The sequence below is a fragment of the Marmota monax genome, unplaced genomic scaffold, assembly GCF_021218885.2.
Source record: "Marmota monax isolate L192 unplaced genomic scaffold, Marmota_monax_Labrador192_F-V1.1 WCK01_AAM20220418_F8-fsc00035, whole genome shotgun sequence".
NCBI classification, from domain to species: Eukaryota; Metazoa; Chordata; class Mammalia; order Rodentia; family Sciuridae; genus Marmota; species Marmota monax.
The window spans coordinates 7,639,825-7,647,623 of NW_026691961.1; the positions used below are offsets into that span (position 1 = coordinate 7,639,825).

Here is a 7,799-nt window from a genome sequence, read left to right on the forward strand (position 1 = left end):
AAAATGTTCTTCTGAAAACAAATGGTGGATGGGGACATTAAGGGACAGAAAAAGTACAGAACAAATTAAATCTAATTACAAGTATGCTTTTTGGCTAAAGAAGCATATAGCTCATTTGATTTAACTCCCTAAGCTGAAAAACCAAACCACACATCCTCTTAGAGGTTATTCTGCTAGGCATGATGACACAGGCCTGTAATCCCAGCTACTCAGAAGGTTGAGGCAAGACGACTGAAAGTTCAAGGCCAGCCTGGGTAATTTAGGGAGATCCAGTCTCAAAGTTAAAAATAAAAGGGCTGAGAGTGTAGCTCAGTAGTAGAGGGCCCCTGGTTCTATCCCTACTTCTTGAGAAAAAGAAAACAGTATTCATATATACAAACTGGTGTTTATTACTACTACTGCTGCCACTAGTAGGTGGAAAGTGTGCAGGAGACTGCCCCCGAGCAAGACCTGGAGCCCAAGAGCCCTGGCTGTGCCTCTTAACACAGCCCTTACATCCTTTTAACACAGAATGTAAGGATCCTAGCCAAGCAGATTGGAGAGGGCACTATACACCATCAGGTCAAACACCTGGAGCACTGAACAAGCCAGAGCGCACAAAGTCAGCCCCCCTAGAACCAACTCAAGGGGGCTCTCCCTGGCTACCACTGCACACTGCTGGGCCCTAGCCTCCATGAAATCTACCCCCACACCTACATTCTCACTGCATACTCTTCACCTGCCAACCACTACTGAAAGCCAGAGGGACAAGTCACACACACAAAAAAGGAGGGTCACCAATATGTGCCCAACATCATCACAGCTACAGACTTCTTAGAAGACTGTCATCTCAGCCTCAGCAGGGCCAGCCTGTTTGTTCCTTCAGATCAAGATCCTGTGCTGCTCACAGAACCCCCCTTTCAGCTCACTTTCTCTGAGCCCCATCATCTCAGAGTGAGCACCCTGGGTGTCTACAGCTCCACATCATCTCATGATGTCTAGCTTCCTCTTGTCTAGGTTGCCACTAGAGTAAAAGAGGGCCTGCATCCCTGACCACCCTTCCAGATACACAGCAGTCAGCTCACAAGCCCTGAGAAAAAAACAAGTTACTGGGAACTGAAGAGCAGTAGTTTGTAATGTGAGGCTGGCTACTGTTGCTGTCTCCAAAGCGTTCAGGCCTCCCTATGAGTGACTACAGCAGGACCCTCGGCACCTAACACAATAGTCTCACAACAAAGCATACCTACAAATATTCAATTGATTGGCACTGAAGAGAAGATGCTTGTCCTAGACACAGCTTTTTTTCAGATGCTGAGCTATTCTTGTGCAATAGAGGAGGCAGCAAATTCAAGACACAGTCCTTCATTACAGAACTGCAGCTTCCCTTCAAAACTCACATTTTACTGTGTAAACCCAGTCTCTCCTAACCATTTTAAACTGCTTTTCAGAGCCCAGAGGAAATATATCTTATAACTCAAGTCTCTTTGGTCATCAACTGAAAAAAGAACTTCCATGTCCCTAGAAGCACACCAACACCTCCACATATCACTGATGCTGAAACATTTCAATCCCCCAAATCTCCAAGCTCCCCCAGGGAAGCATACCTAGCATTTAGGGAACACACACATACATAACACACATAAGGCAGCCACATTAATTCAGGCGAGGCAATGCCCACGAGCACCAAATCTGGCCCATAGCCTGTAACCACCATCAATAAAGTGATTCCATAAAAGGAACCTGAAGTCTGATATGGTATTTAAAATTCAAAATTCCCTTGGGCAACACCGAGGCACACACTTCTGGGTACCATGTAAGCAAACTTGATGCTATAGGCTTGTGTATGTATTTATTTTACACAAACATAACTTCCAAACATTGATTTATGTGAAGTGTGAAAGTAACCATTTGTTGATGACACTCTTGTGGGTCAGGGCTACTGTTTCCCATGTTATACCCTTCCCCATCATCTAAATTCTGAATGACCAGCGCAGCCCAAAAAAGTTCACTCAGCTTCTCTGAAACAAGAAATCAAAGACAAGTAAACACATGCTGCAAATCAAACAAAAACACTGTGCAGCCAGGTGCAGTGGCACATGCCTGTAATCCCAGTGGTTAAGGAGGCAGGAGGATCATGAGTTCAAAGCCAGCCTGAGCAACTTAGAGAGGCTCTAAGCAACTTAATGAGAACCTGACTCAAAATATAAAAAGGTCTGGGGATGTGGCTTGGTGGTTAAGTGCCCCTGGGCTCAATCCCCACTTCAAAACAAAACAAAACACCATGTTTTATGTGCTTTCGCACACTTACTTGTTCCTGAATGGGACTTCCTAAAACTGAAACCAGCTGGTGCTGGCTCTCTGGGGCAGACAGGAGTCCAGCTGCATATATTTTCTAAAACAGGGACTGTGGATCCAGGGAACATGCATATGAGCAAAAAGAAGGTTTCACAGTACAGTGACAATCCCTCTTGGAGATGGGCTGAGAAAAGTCCCCAGAGGATTGATGTGTCCTTTTCCTTACTGTCCTCATGCCAATCTGAAAGTGTGCAGCTCTGGTTTCATGCGGGGGTGGGAGCCGGAGGAAGGCTGAATTCAAATTTTGTGGTGAGGACAGAATCTAAGATCTAACCCCAAGACAGAGATCTGTATTTTGGCCCCCAACCTGAAAGGATATGGTCTCCAGAGCAATTGGTTTTTGAAACAAGCCAAACCACAGGCTGAACCCACAGAGTGCCCTCCTGTGGTGGTCGCGGCACCATTCCTACTTATGGGGGAGGAGGCAGGGTGAGGGGAGGGAGGACCACGCACACCCTGGCCTCAGTAGCTACTTGGAATCTCAGACACCCTAAACAAGGACCAGGCCCAGGGACCACAGGAGGCATCCCACACTATGTCAACCACATGTCCACCTGTAGAGACCATCTCCCTTTCCTGTTCACACAACCCAAGGTCAAGGCCCTTTCTAGCACACCAAGCAGTCTCCTAGCACCCCCTCAGTCGCCCACTTCAGCCCCCACTCCCTCAGGCTGCAGAGGCTTCACTTCTGAAAGCCTCCCAACACACTCCCCGCCCCGCCCACCCTGGGCCTGCACAGCCCACGCTCCTGCACGCTTCCTCACACACTCCCAGCCTAGCAACCCCTCGCAATCCGCACAGCCAACAATCCCGCAAGCCTCCCTTCACGCTCCATGCCCCGCACACCCTTGGGGCTGCGCAGTCCGCACTCCTGAAAGCCTATTCGCCCCCACGCCCTGCATTCTTGCATGCCTCCCGGAAAACTCGGGGTTCCGCACACCCTCCAGGCTGCACAGCCCGCACTCCTGCACGCCTCCTTGAACGCACTTGGTCCGGCACACTCCCAGTCCCGCACGTCCCGCAGCCCCACACCTGCACGCCTCTCCGCACTCTCCGCCCCACACGCCCTCGGACCCCCAAGGCCCGCACACCTGGTCGCCTACCGGCACACTCCCGGCCCCTGCACGCCTCCCGCGCGCACGCCGCGGACCCCTCTTCCGGGTCCGCGCCCGCCGGCCTAGCGCGGCCTACACCGGCGGCGCGGGAGGCAGGCCCTCCCGCCGCAGGAGCGCGCCCGCCGGCCCCGCGCTACTCACCGGCGCGCGGCGGCTGTGGCGGCGCGGCCTCGGGCCCGGCTCCCGGAGCAGCGCGGCCCATGCGCTCAGCGGCGGTGCGGCGGGCGAGCCCCGGCGGGGGCGCGGCCCGCGGCGGACCCCATCTCGGCTGCGGTGGCTTGGCGGCCGGAGGCCCGGAGGCGGGCGCGGGCAGGCCGCGGACGCCGCCGAGGCCCGGCCGCCCGCTCTCACAGGCCCGCTCCGCAGGGACGCGGCTCCCGCCCGACTCCCGCAGGCTCCTGCGGCGGCGGCGGCGGTGACGGCCGCGATCGCTTCCCGGGGCCGAGGCCGGGGCCGGGGCCGGAGTCGGAGCCCAGAGCGCCGAAGCCCAGGCCGAGCGCCCCCGCCGGCGCCGCCCGGAAGTGCGGGGGCGGGGCTGGCGGTGGGGCGTGGTAGGGGCGGGGCCTCGTGCTGGGGAGGGGCCGCAGGCACAGAGGAGGAGGCGGGCCTTGGGCCTGTCCGGGTTAACTGCAGACCCCAGGACGCGGCAGTGCATTTGGGAGGGTCTCAAGGACTGCAACCTCAGGGAGCCTGCGCTGAGCGGAAGGCCGGCCCGATGTGAGCACCGCAGTGAGCACGCCGGGTCGCAGAGCTTTTCTACCACTCACACCATCGAAGGCGGCCCCGGGTGTCTACTAATTCAGGGCTCCCGAGTCCGGCCCGCGCCCAGCCGGCCTCCAGTCCCCTCGGCGAGGGAGCTGAAGCCGGAAGAACTGGAAGCTGGATGCCTGCCTGGCCGGCCCTGGACAGGAGGCTCTTAAGTCAGGAACCATCACCGCCTGCCCAAGGCATGCGAGATGCCTATGAAAGCAGATGTCCTGGGGGTTGGGCTGTCGTGGACAGGGCAGGGCTGATCAGGATATGAGCTCCTGTGACTGTCCAGCCCCTTTATTTTCCCTTTCTTTAATTTTTTTAATTGTATAATCTTATTTATTTTTATGTGGTGCTGAGGATCGAACCCAGTGCCTCACACACGCCAGACAAGTGTGCTACCACTGAGCCACAAGCCCAGCCCCTATTTTCCCTTTCTTAATACCCACTGCTGTCCAGAACCTCCAGAAGGTCGACTGTGGCTCTGCCCTAGGCAGTAGGGACTTAGGATGAGGACACACAATAAATGATGGCTGCCACTTGGACAGGAGGTAAAATCTCCAGAGCTGTGGTCTAGGGTTGGCCACTGCTGCTCCAAAACACAGATCCCTCTGCCTTAATTTCTCCCAGGCACCATCCAAATTCAGACAAGGGCTCTCCTTCCCACTGCTGCCCAAGGGTCCCACTAGTCCAGGCTAGCCTGAGAAGGAGGGCTTCTGCATGTCCTGTCCTCTGCCACCCCCATCTCCATGACATCTTTTGTCCTGTCCTCTGCCACCCCCATCTCCATGACATCTCAGGTCTGAGCCCCCAAGCTCAACAGGCCAACTCCATGTTGCCCACCACCACTGGATGCATGACAGAAGGCCCACAGCTATAAGCACTCAACAGCGGGCAAGGGAATGTGCAGCCATACCTGGCAACAGCCCCTGCACCGGCTCTCCACTACCATCCTGTCAGAACCAGCGCCTCTCCCAATCCTGGGGCCCTGCCCAGTCCTTAGCCCTCCATCAGCCACTCCCAAGGAGAGGAGATAGGCACTAGCAATTGCTGTCCCTTTGTCTGCCACCCCATGACAGCCAGGACGCTGTGCTTCACAGAGCTATGTCTGCCTGGTACCTCACAGGGGCCCTCATTACACAGCCATAAAACCTCAATCAGTTCAGGCTCACTTCTGCACATCCGAGGCTCACAGCTCACCATCCAACCCACACCTTAGCTGACAGCCATCACCTGGCCTACACTCTGCTTTAAAACTCTGAGCACTCCCAGGAGCCCACACCATTTCAGGACCATTCCTGATGTTATGTCCCACCTACCAACCTCTCCTCAATGCATCTAGTCACTTGCTCACCTCAATGCTTCCACCATGATGCTCTCCCAATGCCACTATCATATCTATTGGATATTGTTCATCCTTGATACCCAGCCCCTTATCCTGCATAGTTAGCTTCTAGGCAAGCACAGAAATCCTGGCTTGGGGCTCTTGAGTCACCAACCCACATCCCACCCTGCTGCCCACCTGTGGCACCTGCCTGGGGTGAGCATGTGCAGAGACATCGCAGGCCTAGCCCCTGTTACCTGACTGTCTGGGGACTCAGCATAGTGCTGGATGCCCAGGGTTGCTGTAGGAAGGGAGTGGCATCAACAGGGGCTACTGGAGTGTCCCAGTCTGCCAAGGTTCATTCCTTGGTCCATCACTATGCCCAGTGGGTCCTGTCAGTGGGTGTTCTACTCACCCATAAACTGCCAGGATAGCCCCCAGGTCCAATAGTGCTGGCACTGGAAGCTTCCTTCAGCCCCTCCCAGCCCAGTTAGCCCCAGAGCTTAGAGGGGACAGTGGGTGGCCACTGAGTCAGCAGTAGATAGCCCTCATGGCCCAGCAGGCCACTATAAGTTCAGGGAGTCCTGGGCAGGCTGCACAAATAGCAGAACCTCTGAGACATTGGGCTTGGGCTACCTCCCCGCTCCCAAACCAGGGCCCCAGTGCTTGCCTCAGTTCTACAGAGCTGCTGCCACGGCCAGGCCAGGCTCTCGGGGTCAAGTCCACGTCCATCCTCTTCCTGGCCCACGGTGGTGGGTGTCCCCCAGCCCTGGGACCAGAACTGGACCCTTGGGCCTCCGGCTCCTTGGGGCCCCTGCCCTGCAGGGACAGGAAGGGAATCAGGAAGCCTGCAGAAAATATGCAGCCCTGCTAGGGTAGATTGTGGTGTAAGCGTGAGGGACAGTGTTGGCACAGGGTGGGGTGGAGGTAGGACCAGAGGAGGGACCTCTGGAGGCCTCTACTCAGAGCTAGCCTAAAGAGACACTGAGGAAGGAAGGGGCAGGTGATGTGGGACAGAAGAGGCTGGAACCTGAGAAATTTTCAGGAAGCAGGTTTATTGACTACAGGGTTCAGAGGGGGCTATTTCCTAAAAATTCTTTCTCTGAGCAATGAGTCTAGAAATTCTTTGAACTTTATACCCACTGATGGGGGACTTGGGAGGTTCATATGATAAGTGCTGTTTGATCCATCCTTGAGACCAGACAGAGGTTTCACAAGTTTCTTTCTTTTTCTACAAACCTGGCATTTACAAAAAGAGGAAACTACCAACCACAATGCCCTCTGCACAAGTTTTTGCTGATAAAAAGCTTTCCGAGGGCTGGGGATGTGGCTCAAGCGGTAGCGCGCTCGCCTGGCATGCGTGCGGCCCGGGTTCGATCCTCAGCACCACATACAAACAAAGATGTTGTGTCCGCCGAAAACTAAAAGATAAACATTAAAAAAATAAAAAAAAAAAAAAAAAAAAAAAAAAAAAAGCTTTCCGACAGGCTAAGAGAAACTTAACACGCCACAAATATGGTGGATATTTCTGCTTAATTATGGTAAGGGTCTTCTGCATGTTGGTCTCTGGCCTGCTTCACAGGCATAGCACTGGGGGCCTTGCTTCTGAGAACTTGGCACCCTCTTTTCATGAAAGAGTCCTTTTGGATGTGAATGCCTTTGGGGGAGCTGGAGTTTGCCAGTAAAGGCTTAGATTTAATTAATTTCCTTGACATTTGTTCAGGCTTTCCATGAATCAATCAAAACCCTTCAAAGCGGGCTGGGGATGTGGCTCAAGTGGTAGCGCACTCTCCTGGCATGCGTGCGGCCCGGGTTCGATCCTCAGCACCCCATACAAACAAAGCTGTTGTGTCCGCCGAAAACTAAAAAATAAATATTAAAAAAATTATCTCTCTCCCTCTCTCTTAAAAAAATAAAAAATAAACCCTTCAAAGCAAAAATTATGTTGTCACTGGGCATGGTGGTCCATGCCTGTGATCCCAGTGGCTTGGGAAACTGAGGCAGGAGGATCACAAGTTCAAAGCCATCTCAGCAAAAGCGAGGCGCTAAGCAATTCAGTGAGACCATCTTTATTTTTTAATTTTTTTTTTTTGGTGGTTATATATGGACAGAATGCCTTTATTTTATTTTATTTTTTTATGTGGTGCTGAGGATAGAGCCCAATGCCTCACACATGCTAGGCAAGCGCTCTGCTTCTGAGCTACAACCCCAGCCCCATGAGACCATTTTTAAATAAAATACAAAATAGGGCTGGGGATATAGCTCAGTGGTCCAGT

At 53.6% G+C, this 7,799-nt stretch overlaps 1 protein-coding gene across 2 annotated transcripts in view; it reads right to left on the reverse strand.

The window, feature by feature from the left end:
• The window catches only part of Axin1 (axin 1), a 37,959-nt gene extending 34,247 nt beyond the window's left edge, over positions 1-3,712 (reverse strand). For both annotated transcript variants that reach the window (XM_046440986.2, XM_046440975.2), the window contains exon 1: positions 3,591-3,712. The gene's annotated coding sequence lies outside the window, so the exon portion shown is untranslated. The remainder of the gene's footprint in view (positions 1-3,590) is intronic.
• Positions 3,713-7,799: the final 4,087 nt, after the last annotated feature.